Source organism: Nesoenas mayeri (genome assembly GCF_963082525.1).
Source record: "Nesoenas mayeri genome assembly, chromosome: 3".
Taxonomy (NCBI): domain Eukaryota; kingdom Metazoa; phylum Chordata; class Aves; order Columbiformes; family Columbidae; genus Nesoenas; species Nesoenas mayeri.
Window position 1 is genome coordinate 471,228 of NC_137544.1, and position 14,278 is coordinate 485,505.

Consider the following 14,278-nt stretch of genomic DNA (forward strand, 5'->3'; position numbering starts at 1 on the left):
AAGGCGATCAATGATCGCGCATGAAAGGCGCAGAGAAGGACAAAGGATTTTTCCACGCCAAGTAGAACTGCCAGAACCATTCGGAAATGTCAGCTGTGGCAATGTGCACACCGTGTCCCGTGGGACAGGAAGGAGACTGCAGGCAGGTAAAGAATCTCCAGTCACCAACAATACGCTGTCCTTGCAAACTGTGGGGTGTCCGGTTAATGATGTTACAGACTCGGGGCTGTTTGGTTTTCCCTGCGCTGGCAGCAGCGTCACCGGGGAGCAGCTGCGGGCCGGGCTTCATGAACACCGACATCTCACAGCATCACAGAACCCCGGAGTACTGGGGTTGGAGGGCCCTGGGAAGCCCATCCAGTGCAATCCCCCCATGGAGCAGGAACACCCAGATGAGGTTACACAGGAAGGTGTCCAGGCGGGTTGGAATGTCTGCACAGAAGGAGACTCCACAACCCCCTGGGCAGCCTGGGCCAGGCTCTGACACCCTCACCCCAACAAGTTGCTTCTCCTCTTTCAGTGGAACCTCCTGTGTTCCAGTTTGCACCCATTGCCCCTTGTCCTGTCCCTGGTTGTCACCAGCAGAGCCTGGCTCCATCCTCCTGACACTGCCCCTTTCCATATTGATCCCCAGCAATGAGTCCCCCCTCAGTGTCCTCTTGTCCAGCTCCAGAGCCCCAGCTCCCTCAGCCTTTCCTCACACGGGAGATGCTCCACTCCCTGCAGCATCTTGGTGGCTGCGCTGGACTCTCTGCAGCAGTTCCCTGTCCTGCTGGAACTGAGGGGCCACAACTGGACACAAGATTCCAGGTGTGGTCTCCCCAGGGCAGAGCAGAGGGGCAGGAGAACCTCTCTGACCTACTGACCACCCCCTTCTAACCCACCCCAGGTCCCATTGGCTTCCTGGCCACAAGGGCCCAGTGCTGGCTCATGGTCACCCTGCTGTCCCCAGCACCCCCAGCTCCCTTTCCCCTATGCTGCCCTCTAACAGGTCATTCCCCAATTTATACTGGAACCTGGGTTGTTCCTGCCCAGATACAAGACTCCACACAATTATTCCCTCCATCTTTGTTCGCGTCTCCTGCCCCATACGGCAGAGTGCCCGGTGAGTGTGCTCGGGGCTGGTGCAGCGCTGGGACGGCTCAGCCGCCGCACGCCATCAATATTCATCATCCGCGCTCATTTCCAATGCAAAAGATCCCCAGGAGTGGCTGTGTTTTCCAGCTCCGCTGGTTTGCTCTGTGATTTATGTGCTTGTTCTTCGGGTTTGTCTGTTCACAACGTCTGCTCCGGTTGCTTTGATGGCGACGTTCAGCGGCTTCAGCGGCCAGGGGGGTCTCTGCTCAGGTTCAAGGTCTCTTCGCTTCCTGCAGAATTACCCAGAACGCTGCTGCTTTCGTGAGAATATTGAATCAGATTAGAAAAGTGTGATTTTAAAGAGATGTGTCCCACCTACCGACACCTCAAAAAATATTATATTTTTTAACAGAAATCCAGAAAATTTGAGGTAAATTCACTATAACAATTTGGAGTTGATTATTCCTACAATTCATAGGACTTTTTCTGTCATAAATTTAAAGTGTATGTTTAAGATTTGTATGGGTCTATATGCCAATATTTACATCTTCAATGATGAACGTAAATGAAAATTTTAAAGGGCCAAACACCTACATCCCCACCTTGGAAGGAAAATGCCCGTGGAGACCCGTTGTCCCCTGTGCCCCGTCTGTGCTGGTACAACACGGACAGGCTCCCATGGGGGGACACAAGAGCCACGCGCTCAACACAAACCAAAGAGCAGGAGAGGCCGGAGCTGGACTAGCAAAGCCGTGCCACGCCGTACACGCCGGGGGGCCGGTTGGTGGTGGTGAAGATCAGGGGCCCACAGAAGCAGAGCAGATACTTGTAACTTCAATAAATCCTGACATAACCCCAGTGTTCAGATTCTCTCGGAGGTGGAAACCCCTTCAAAGACACAGGTTGAAGAACCAGCAGAAAAACCTGCAGAAGAACCAGCAGAAGGTTGAAGAACCAGGTTGAAGAACCTTCAGAAGAACCTTCACAAGAAGCTTGTGTGTCTCCAGCAGAGGGTGAGTGTGGTGGGATGAAGGCAGGTGGCTACCAGGGCAAGCTCCGCAGGCTACAAGTGATGACATCTCCCTGCAGAGTGCCCAGCTTTGCTCCTCAAGCGCCACAGGATGGCTTCAGCAGGCAGAGAGCTGCAGGGCAGGGTCACGGATGGCAGAGCCACAGCTCCTCCCTGCGCTGTGAGACACGAGACAGGTTTGGAGTGGAGAACTCCACAAGAAAGGGTTGGGTTCCTTCTGGAATGGGGTGGCTGCAGAGCAGGTTCTAGAAGTGTTGGTCTCTGGGCCAGAGTCAGTCTTAGAGCAACAGAACCACACAGTGCCAGGCTGTGGGGCTGCAGGAGCTCTGTAGATCCCCAGCCCAGCCTTGCTCACGCAGGGTCACAGAGCAGATCACACAGGATCAGCAGAGCAGATCACAAATGGTCACAGAGCAGATCACACAGGGTCACAGAGCAGATCACGCAGGGTCACAGAGCAGATCCCATGGGGTCACCAGAGCAGGTCACGCGGGGTCACAGAGCAGATCACACAGGGTCACAGAGCAGATCACAAACGGTCACAGAGCAGATCCCACGGGGTCACCAGAGCAGATCACGCAGGGTCACAGAGCAGATCACACAGGTGGGTCCAGCGGGTTTGAATGTCTCAGAGCAGGAGACTCCACACCCGCTCTGGGCAGCCTGGGCCAGGCTCCGGCACCTCCCAGCAAACAAGTTTCTGCCCATGTTCACATGGAGCCTCCTGTGCTTCAGTCTGTGCCCGCTGCCCCTCACCCTGGCGTTGGGCACGTTCATGGGGTCAGTGATGTGAATTCAGTCTGTCTGAAGGGGAACTGGGTGCTAGAGCCAGGGTCATCACAATGACACCTGTGCTGGGGAGGGACACGGGCCCCCTCAGTGTCCGTGCCAAGGACACAAGGATGCGCTTGGGGAAATTTGTACGGCTCCTGGATCCTCCTCTTGCTCTCCTCTTGTGCATGAAGAACGAGCCACCCAGGCAGTGACTTGTCTCCGAAATCTCCGCCACGTGTGGTTGAGACGCGCGGGGTGGCCCAAAGCAAGGTGCCCCGGGTGCGTCAGGTCCGTCTCACTCAGGACAACCAGTAACACTTGCTGCTCCAGCCCTGCGCGGCAGCTCCGGGTGCTGGTGGCCGAGGTCCTGCCGCTCGCCCGCCGGCCCGGGAGCACACGGAGGGGACAGGGACGCCGGGGTCCTGCTATCGGGACAGCTCGTCACTCCCCTCACGCTGCTCCTGAGTCGTGATGAGCAACCTCCCCCAGTCCTGCTTTTCCTGTTGCTAACGCGGTGCCAAAGCTTGTTATCATCTTTGAGATTTATGTTTTATAAAAAGCTGTAAAGAGCTGAATGTTTTTACTGCCGAGCACAAAGGTGCCCGCAGCCGCTCTAGATACGCTGCCTGGCCTTCCCGAGGCAGAAGCCGCGCAGGAAGCCTTTGTTCTGAAAGGCTTTGGGCTGGGGTTATTTATGCTGTTCCTCGGTCTCTGGTGTCACCTTGTGGACCTCTGCCTGTACTGCTGCAGCTGGGCAAACACCTGACAATTCCATTCCTTCTCTCCCCAATGGCTCTTCTGCTCCGTTTCCCTGCATTTTTCTCTGGTGACCTTTTTCTTCAGGCTATTAACTCAGTTTTCAATGGTTTTTAGCAAGGGGGTTTCATCACTAACATGATTTGGCACGTCCTGTCCCTGCGCGTTGCTGTCTTGCTGACACTTGCTGTTCTGCAGTCAGAGGGAGAGACGTGGAGCTCTCCGCGACCAGCTGTGGCACATCTGGAGGTGCAGCAGCAGGTTCCAGGCGTTGCGAGCGGTCTGTCTGCTGGGACGATGGTGCTTTGACACCTCCGCAATGGACTCCCTCAGTCAGACTGTCTGGAGGAACACCCTTGTCCTTTGTCCCCTTGGTCCCAACTTCTATGCCGGTAGAAGGATGTATTCGTTATTTGTAGCTTTGAAACGTGTTGCCCGTGTGCTTTGTGGCATTGTGGGGAAGTTCAGGACGCGCAGGCACTGCCTCCCCGTGCCGGCCGCACGGCTCTGGACACGGGACAGGCTTTTCCTTTAGTTCCCTCAATCCCAGGAGAAATATTAAAGGAAGGGAAGAAGGAGGAGTCAAACTTGCTTTCTCCTACGAGAGTTTGTGTCTGTTCGAATTCACACCGTGCATGGAAGCAGAACCACCCGAAACAGCTGGAACAGAGCGTCCGAGTCTGAAGTGGCCAAGGATTGGGCGGAGGACACCAGAGTTTTCGGAGCCGCAGGGAGCTCCTGCGGGGCGCCAGGTTGGGTTATTGGTAACGTGCGCCCAGACGTCGAGGTGACCGCGCTGCAGAACAGGCACATCCACGTAACACACACACAAAGCGTCAGCCCCCATGCACGCAGCTCGGGGGAGAACAGTCAATGTTCTGACAAAGTGAGGTTCAGACTAAATCTTGCATGAAAACTTAGGCTGGATTTTATCAGTAATATTGTCTCAATTGATAGCGACAGAAGAAGAGTCAATCTTAGAGATTTTGATCATACTCTTCACAGAATCACAGAATCACAGAATCACAGAATCACAGAATCACAGAATCACAGAATCGACTGGGTTGGAAAAGACCTCAGAGATCATCGAGTCCAACCCTTGGTCCAGCTCTAGTCTGTTTACTAGATCATGGCACTAAGTGCCATGTCCAACCTCACTTTAAAAACCTCCAGGGACGGCGAGTCCAGCACCTCCCTGGGCAGCCGTTCCAATGCCTGACCACTCTCTCTGTAAAGAATTTCTTCCTAATATCCAGCCTAAATTTCCCCTGGCAGAGTTTAAGCCCATGCCCCCTTGTCCTATTGCTGATGCCTGGGAGAAGAGCCCAATCCCCACCTGGCTAGAACTGCCCTTCAGATAGTTATAGAGAGTGTCCTCTTCAGCTCATCAGTGGTGAAGCCACCAAGAAATCTGTCTTTACTGGAACATGGGGACAGTGGACAGCCAAAGGCTTGCACGACAGCTCCACTGGGACCACATCAGGCTCAACCACTGCCAAGGAACCTTGTGGGTAATGAGGGGAAACCCTTGAGGGATTATCAAACATGTAGGCACGGCAAAAGAGAGGAGTGTTCCTCTGGAGGGTGAGGGCAGACACAGCCATTGCTTTTATTCCAGGGGCTGGTGAGGATCTCAGAAAACCTCAACCCCAGCGGTAATTTAAAATGTTAGGTGGAATAAATGGAATGGAGGCTGCTGGGCTGCACGTTCACCAGGAAATAGTTCCAGCCCCTTTGGTTAGATGCCCGCTGGAAGGTTTTCTGCTCAAAAAAGCACCTGGCACCCTGCTGTGAGCTGGCGGAAGATGCAGCTGGACTGAGAGAGAGGGGATGGTGGATGGTGGGATGGTGAGATGGTGAGATGACGGATGTTGGGATGATGGATGTTGGGATGGTGGGATGATGGGATGATGGGATGATGGGATGATGGGATGGTGGGATGATGGGATGATGGGATGGTGGGATGGTGGGATGGTGGGATGGTGGGATGGTGGGATGGTGGGATGGTGGGATGATGGGATGATGGGATGATGGGATGAGCAGCCAGTCAGCAGAGATCCTGGTGCAGGGATGAGTCAGATCCCAGGACAATGACTCAGGTTGCTCCCCCCCGCATCCCTCAGCTAAGCTGGGAACAGAGGAGAAAAGCAGCACATCGAGTTCCCCTACCGAGGGAGGAGCAGCGCCCCAGGGAGGCCGGTGGAGCTGAGGCTGCTCTTCCTCCGCCGTGCGCGGGGACGCGGGAGGAAGGCTCAGCTGCAGAAGATGGGTCCCACAGTCCGGCCGCATGGAGTGACCCATCCACCGACCCATCCAGAGCCCGGGCTGCGGAAACTCGCACCTGGAGCTTAGCGCATCACTTCCCAAGGAAAGGGAAATGGAGTTCGCATCCTTTTTTGATGGAAATAGAACAAAGGGATCTTATTGTTTGTTATCATGTAGGACAATCTTGTGTGCATGAATGAAAGCCCAGACCTGCTCTCATCGCTCCCTGATTTCGAGGATGTTGATGCATCTGCATCCTGGAGCACAAGTGTGATGGAGCGGCTGAGGGACCTGGGGGTTCAGCTGGAGAACAGGAGCTGAAGGGAGACCTTCTGATCTCTGACCTGCCTGAAAGGAGCTTGGAGCCAGGGGGGTCGGGCTCTGCTCCCCAGGAACAAGCGCCAGGAGCAGAGGAAACGGCCTCAAGTTGCCCAGGGGAGGTTGAGGTTGGATGTGGGAACAATTTCTTCCCCAAAGGGCTGTGGGGCATTGGAACAGGCTGCCCAGGGCAGTGCTGGAGTCACCAGCCCTGGAGGGCTGGACAGACGGACATGAGGTTCTCAGGACATGGGGCAGGGACAGGGTGGGTTATGGTTGGACTTGATGATCTTGAGGGGCTTTTCCAACCCGAATGATTCCATGATGCTATGTTCTTGTATTACAGGTGAGATCACCAATTCTGAGCTTCGACAGCTGGAAATGAACTCCCAGCCAAGCACAGAGGCACGTTTTTCTGTCATTTTGGATCATGAAAGAACACTGGAAGTCATTCCATCGTGTATCTTGTTCTAGAGTTGCACAGCTGTGATTGTCTGGAGGAGCAGGTGGTTAGTAAATGATATTTAGACAATTCTGCTGAGCAGAGTGAAACCTGTGGAGGTCGGGTGAAGTCTGTCACGAGGAGCTGCGGTCACGGGCGGCTCAATGGCTCAGGACTCCCGAGCCAACCTTTCTTTTCATCTGTAGTCTGAGAGTCCGATACTCTCTGAACAGGATCTTACAGATATTCCTCACGTGGAGGGTTTAAAGTTTAATATCAAATCTACGTATTTATTTGAGGACACTTGATGCTCCATGTGATTTGATTAAGCAGAGTTGTGTGCCCGAGTCGCTGTTTCGAACCAGCGTGGAACAACCTCAACAGCAAACTCCTGGCCAAGGGTGAGCCCGGGAGAGCAGCTGGGACAGCCTGAGCGGAGAAATCTGAATCCGTTCACCCCGAACACCACCATGATCGGGAGATCTGGGGGGAGGCTCAACGCACTGGTGGGTCAGTCCAGGGAGGGTGGGTTTTCAATCTGTTGTCTCTCAATGGGAGCTGTCAATCCCCTTCCTCAGTTGAGTCACCTTCCACGACTCTGGTGCCAGTCCTCGGCACTGCGGGCCGGCAAAGCCCCGGGACGAGCGAGCCACGCGGGCCAGCCCCTGCGGGGAGCCGTGCCGGGCCGTCAGTGCGCTGCTGTGGGCACAACGGTCCCGGCCCAGGGGATTTCACTTTGTTTCATTCATTGTCAGCTCACGCAAACTTGTCATTACTGGTTTAGGTACTGTCCTGGTTTTGTTAAAAACAAGTTTCTCTTTTAGTGAATTTGCCTGTGGCTAAAGCTTCATATTAGCTGCATTCTCCTGGAGGACCAGACACATGTTTTGGTAAACCTAGCAATGGAATGCGAACTTATTGATAAGCACGGATGGACATCTCGCGAGAGGGGCGACGAGAAACAAGTGACCAAGAAACTGACCAACTGTGTATAACATGCCATTCACGTGAATACTTCATATAAAATGGGAGATCACGAGGATCTCGTCCCTTTTCCCTATGGCCGACATTAGGAGAGGACCTTGCTGGTCGTCCCTGCGAACTGAGGCCAGTGACAGGCTGAATCCAGCTCCGCTTGGCTGCAGAGTCCAGTCCAGGACTTCGGGTGCCGGCTCTGCAGCTGCTGAGACTTTCAAGATTGGTTTTGTATATTTTGTATTATTTTCTCTATTCTTATTAGTAGCATTAGTAAAACATTGTTAATTTTTTCCAACTCTCTTCTTTCTGTCCTTCTGACCCTCCCGATCGCCTGTGCTGAGTGGGAAAGGGGAGAGGGAGGGGCAAACGGGGGAAGTGGGGGAAGGGAGAGGAGGTTAACAATACACCTGCCAGGGTTTTATTGTCACCCCGCAATCTAAACCCTGGACAGGTACTGAGAAGAACTAGAAGATGAGCAATTCAGCAAATGCTTGGGGAAGTTCTTCTCCCCCGCCCAGGCTGAAGCTGGGTCCCGCAGCTTTGCCCCCGAGTCGCGGCTCCCCTCTCCGCGGGAGGCAACGGGTGCGCGGGAGGCTCGGGCAGCGCTTGAGGTGTCCGTCCACCCCTCCTCGCTTCCTACTCCCTTCTCCTGCCATGGCGCGGGAGCCGCAGCCCCTCGGGTGCCCCTGCTCCGCGGCGGCTTCCCCACACGCCACGCACCGCCAGAGGGGCCGCCTGTGGCACAAAGCGGCGCCTGCCGCGTGTCCCCAGCCGTGTCACCTTCCACGCGCTTTGTTTGCGCGTCTTCCCACCCGCCTCCTGTGCCCCAGGTTGTGCCCGTGGATGCCCGAGGAAGCTCAGCCTCCCCAAGGCCAGCATCGGTCTCCAGCTGCATTCACTGCTGTCAGGAATGGCCTCTCCTGAAACAGAGTCACAGTGACTCTGTAAGTGCTCGGGATAAAATGACTTCCACCTGAAACAGGCGCTGCGGGAAGAGTCCCCGGAAGAGATCGGCGAGGGGTGTGGAACGGGATGGACCTTCAGGGTGGGGAGTCCTGGCACCCGAGTCTCCAGGTGGCAGATTGCCACGGCAGTCACCATCTGAAACGGGGCTTTCTGAACACCCGGGGACAGGGGACGCTGGGCGGGAGGGCCGGACCCTCATTCGCACCCGAGTGTCACTTGGGATCGTCGCTCCAGCGCAGGGGAGCGAGGTGCCGAAGGAATGGGCCTGTCTGTCCCTCCCCACTCGCCAATGCACAAGGTCTTGAGGAGCTCGTGGCCCACGCTGAGACCCAGTCAGGAAAGGGACAGGGAGCTTTGTGAACAGTGGGGACAATTAATAACTAGTGGGGATGCCTGCGGGGTACAGGGATGAGCCCAGAAGATCACAAGACAGCTTGCAAGTTCAAAGCTAAGCAGCCCTTACCAGTACTAAACAAGGACGTCAAAGGGAATGCTCTCCTCTGCTTTGTGCCTCCAGGAAAGCAGGAGAAGCCAGGAAATCCGCTGAGTACCTCACGAGGCTGGTGACAGTGTGAAGATACCCTGGGCAGCACTCATCGGGGCACAGAAAGTGCTTCTGTGCCTCTGCCGAGGGGGAAAAGCTGATGGAACATCACAGAATCATTTTGGTTGGAGAAGACCTGTAAGATCATCGAGTCCAGCCATTAAACCCACACTGCCAAGCCCGCCTCTAACGCACGTCCCTAAGAACCTCAGCTGCAGGTGTAATACAGCTTTTACTGCTCCTGCAGCAGAACTGGCTCTGAAACATTTAGCTTGATTGCCACTGCAGCGTGTTCCCTACCGTTCCTTTTCCAGACAGTCTAAAGGCCAAGGCCGGGGGCAGCACGTGGATTGCGGCACTGTGGCTCATCCACTCACACTCACAGCAGATGTAATGACACCACTGCTGAGGAGTGTGTGATTTGCAGGGTGACTCTGCAACAGCCCTGCTTGGATTTCCTGGGGATAGAGCTTTGCCTGACTAAGGACCAGAGCTGGACCTGCTGAGCCCAGCTCAGGTATCTGCACCCCAGCCACCCAGACCTCCTGCCAGCGGCTAACGAGGGTCAGTGGGCGATGCAGCCCTGTGCTGCGCAGCGTCCGTGTCACAGTTCTCCTCTTCATTAGCAGTCGCATTCACCGATTTGCACAAAGATTTGGGTTCCTGGTTTTTGTATCACTTTCGGAACTTAAAATAATTAGCGAGAGGCTGCATGCCCGTGGCCCCCCGCACGGGAACGGCCATCTGCCCGTCGTTCCAGCTCAACCCTCTGACATCTGCGTGTTCTTTTCCTGGCTGGAAGTACCAACCAGCAACCAGCTCACCCCTTGCTTTGAACTGGAGTTTAGAAATAGGATTTAAACACTTACCGATTCTGATTTAGCATTCATTCCTCTTTAATAAATACAAGTTGCTTGAGCTTAAAGCAAGTTGATAGTAACAACGTTGCTCCTGATGTTTGCGAAGTGGGATGGTGCTGTGTTCATGTGTAATAAGGTCAGTGAGGGCTGGGCTGACCCCGGACACTGAACTCTGCAGCTTCCACCAATAAAACCAGACCCAGGACCAGCCGACCGGCTCTGAAACTTCCCCGACAGGCTGCACGCCGGGCTTCCGCCATTCTGCTTTTTGCCACGGAATAAAGTACGAACTGAAAGAGGATTGCGGGATATTTCTGAAATAAATAGCAGCAGTTTGATGCTGTGGCTCCCGCAGCTGCTCTGGACAGACAGACGTGTCCGGACGTGGCTCCGGGCGGTGCCGGCGGGCAGGGCTGGTTCGGGACACACAGCGGGGAGAGGTTGCCCGGGAGGCGGTGGATGCCCCGTCCAGCCTGGCCTGGGGTGTCTCAGGGATGGGTCACCCACCGCCGCTCTGGGTGCCTGGGCCAGGCTCTCACCACCCTCATGGGGAGTAACTGCTCTCTCATATCTAATCTAAATCCACCCTCTTTCAGTTCAAAGCTATCATCCCTTGTCTTGTCACAACCCCTTGTAAAAATTCCCTCTCCAGCTTTCTTGCAGGTCCCTTTAGGTACCGGAGGCCGCACTCAGGTCTCCCCGGAGCTTCTCTTCCCCAGCTGACCCCCATCTCTCAGCCCGTCCCCAGCAGAGCTGGTCCAGCCCCGCATGGTCTCCATGGCCGCCCCGGGGCTGGCTCCAGCAGGTCCGTGTCCCTGGTGCTGCCCTGGGGCTGAACGCGGCGCTGCAGGTGGTGTCTCACCAGCGATGATCATCTCACCAGAGGTCACATCGTCCTCATGTCCCTTGTGGCTGACGCCTGCATGAATTTGTGACTCAACACAAATCCTGGGGGCCACCCCAACATCGCGGGTTGGAGTATGTACCCTGTTACATGTCGGTAAAAGAGGAAACTATGATTCTGGGGGTCAGTCTGGGATTCACTGAGGAGGTGAAGAAGCGGGTTTGGACCTTAGGTTCTGGGTGGGCTCCCCTCCCGCGAGGGAGCAGGCGGCCTTAGCGTAGTGAAAGAGACTCCTTAACCCTCTTTCACAGCCTCGGCGAGTGATTCTTGTTTCTGCGAAGGTCAGTTCACAGCGAGAACTTGCTCCTTTCCCTCGATGCTCAGTCCCACACTGTCTCGTGACCATTTATGCTGCACATTTATGCCCATTGCTCTGTTTTGGCGTTGTTGTCTAATTGTTGCTCAGAAGCTTCAGTCCCCAAGGTGCTGTGAGAACTGAGGTGCGCAAAGACCTTTAAGGACACTGGCCTTGATCCCCTCGTGCCCCTGTCGCGCTCACTGACGGTGGATTTCCCACACTGCCATTTTCCACATTCTTTCCCCATAGAAACAGGACCATGCGATGCAGCGCACTGTGAGGACCTGCTCATTTTCCTATGAAACCACCATATGGAGAGAGCAACCATTTGAGGCGCTGCACAGGCGTGCGTCCTTCGCGGGTGGGTGACAACTGGCTGTCAAATAGCGCAGTAATTAGCTTTTCTATCCGGTCAGTGATATCTTCCTTCAACAGGAGAGGTGACGGAAATAAAATGACCAGTGTGGGTGGGTGGGAGTGTCACCTGGGGGCTCCTGGGGCTTCAGGGCAGAAGTGGCTTTTGGTTGAGGGAGGACGGGAGCAGATTGCAGAGGGAGGACGGGAGCAGACTGCGGAGGGCGAGGTGGGCTGGGGGCACTGTGCTGAGAAGGGGACGCGGAGCCTGCAGAGCAGCGTTGAGGGACAATGGTGAGAGCTAGGGGTGCGAGGGGACACGTGGTTCAACCTGTTCATCAGTGACCTGGCTGAAGAGCTGAGGGCACCCCAGCCAGTTTGCTGCCGGTGCCAAACTGGGGGTACGGTCTGAGCCAGCAGAGGCTGCGCTGCCATCCAGAGCCCTGGCCAGGCCGGGCTGGGCACACAAAACCCGATGGATTCAACCAGGGCAGGTGTGGGGTCCTGCACCTGGGCAGGAACAACCCCCCAACCAGCACACCTTGGGGGACCTGCTGAAAGCAGCTCTGCAGAGGGACCCGGCAGGTCTGGGGACAACAGGGTGACCACGAGCCAACAATGTGCCCTGTGGCCAAGAGCCAAAGGGACCTGGGGTGTGTGAGGAAGAGTGTGGGCAGCAGGTCGGGGAGGTGAATCCTCTCCCTCTGCTCTGCCTGGGGAGGCCACATCTGGAGCTGCGGGGCCGGTGCTGGGCTCCCCGGGTCAGGGACCAGAGTCACTGCAGAGTCCAGGGAGGGACACGGAGACGCTGAGGGGTCTGGAGCATCTTTGTGTGAGGAGACTGAGAGAGCTGGGGCTGCTGAGTGGAAAAGAGAAGCTCAGAGGGATGTGATCAATGGATCAATAGCTCAGGGTGGGTGTCAGGGGATGGACCAGACTCTGTTCATGGTGCCCAACGCCAGGGTGAGGGGCAGCGGGCACAGACTGAAACACAGGAGGCTCCATGTGAACATGAGCAGAAACTTGTTTGCTGGGAGGTGCCAGAGCCTGGCCCAGGCTGCCCAGAGCGGGTGTGGAGTCTCCTGCTCTGAGACATTCAAACCCGCCTGGGATCCTGCATGACCTGCTCTGGTTGACCCTGCGTGACCTGCTCTGTGACCCTGCAGGATCTGCTCTGTGACCCTGCATGACCTGCTCTGGTGACCCTGTGTGACCTGCTCTGTGACCCTGTGTGATCTGCTCTGTGACCCTGCGTGATCTGCTCTGGTGACCCTGTGTCTCCAGAGGTTCCTCCAGCCCCAGCCAGGCTGGGGTTGTGTGCAGGTGCTGCCAGAGGCAGGTGGCACCTGGGATGGCGGTGACTGTGGCACTGGATGCCAGAGGATGTGGCCAGCAGCCCCGGGTGCAGGTGCCGGTGTTGGGGACACGGATGGTCACCAGGCGGGGGCTGCAGGGTTGGTCGGGGTGTGTTGGCCACCCCAGAGCAAACGGCTGCGTGGCCAGGGAGGGGACACGAGGGGCAGAGGTGACACTGCTGTCCCTAAACCAGGGATCTCTACCCACTGTGCATGCAGATGAGCCAAATTCTGCACGCAGACCAGGTACTGGTTTTGTTATGGAGCTGTGCAAGTCTGGATGCTGGATCAAACCCGCATACCGGCAATACCAAGGTCTCAGCCGTGTACAAAATGGTATTGCTATACACGCGGCCCCAGGGCAGGGCTGATCGCTGCAGCATCTGCATGTTATACCACGTAACTCTCACTGCACACCGGTGAGCCGGGGCTGTGCCGGGAGGCGGGCGGCCCCCAACAGCGACTGGTGGCCCCAACAGTGACCGATGGCCCCCAACAGCGACCGGTGGCCCCAACAGTGACCAGCGGCCCCCAGCAGCGACCGGTGGCCCCAGCAGCGACCGGTGGCCCCCAGCAGCGACCGGTGGCCCCAACAGCAACTGGTGGCCCTCAGCAGCGACGGGCGGCTTTGGATTAAAAGCATGTTACAATGACCGAGTTCACCCTGGGTTAAGTGTGTCCACGTTTGGCAATGAGCACTAGACAATCAACTGTCCATGGTCGACTTCTCCATTCCGGGATAGATTGTGCTGTACGATTGGAAGTTAATTACTGCTAGACATTTAATCTCTTTAATTAGTCTCTCATTAACTTCTTAGCTGTCCTGATGCTCGGGTCCTTTGGCCTGTCTGGTGATGAAGCCGTGAGGGGCTGTGGGTCAGCTGGGGGCCGTGGCTGCCGGTGTCGGGGCAGGGCGGTGGGTGGCGGTGGTGACACGGGAGGGGCTGGTGGCCCCACGGCGAGCGTGGGCACAGGCGGCGAGCGGGCGGTGGGCGAGCGGGGCTGGCGGAGCCGGAGGCCGCTGCGGGCGGGCGGTGGCGGGGCCGCGATAGCCGGAGCGGCCGCTGCTCCGCGGGGTGACCCTGGGGACACGGAGCTGCCGCTGCTCCGCGGGGTGACCCTGGGGACACGGAGCCGCCGCCGCCGCCATTTCCGCAGAGCGGGGAGGGCAGAGCCACAGCGGGGATGGGCGGGGCCAGGGCGAGGAGGGGCGGGGCCAAGGCGGGGAGGGGCGGAGCCAAGGCGGGGATGGGCGGGGTTACAGCGGGGAGGGGCGGAGCCAAGGCGGGGAGGGGCGGGGTCACAGCAGACGGCGGCCGCGCCCTTTGGCAGCCACCGCGAGGCAGGTAGCGCGCAT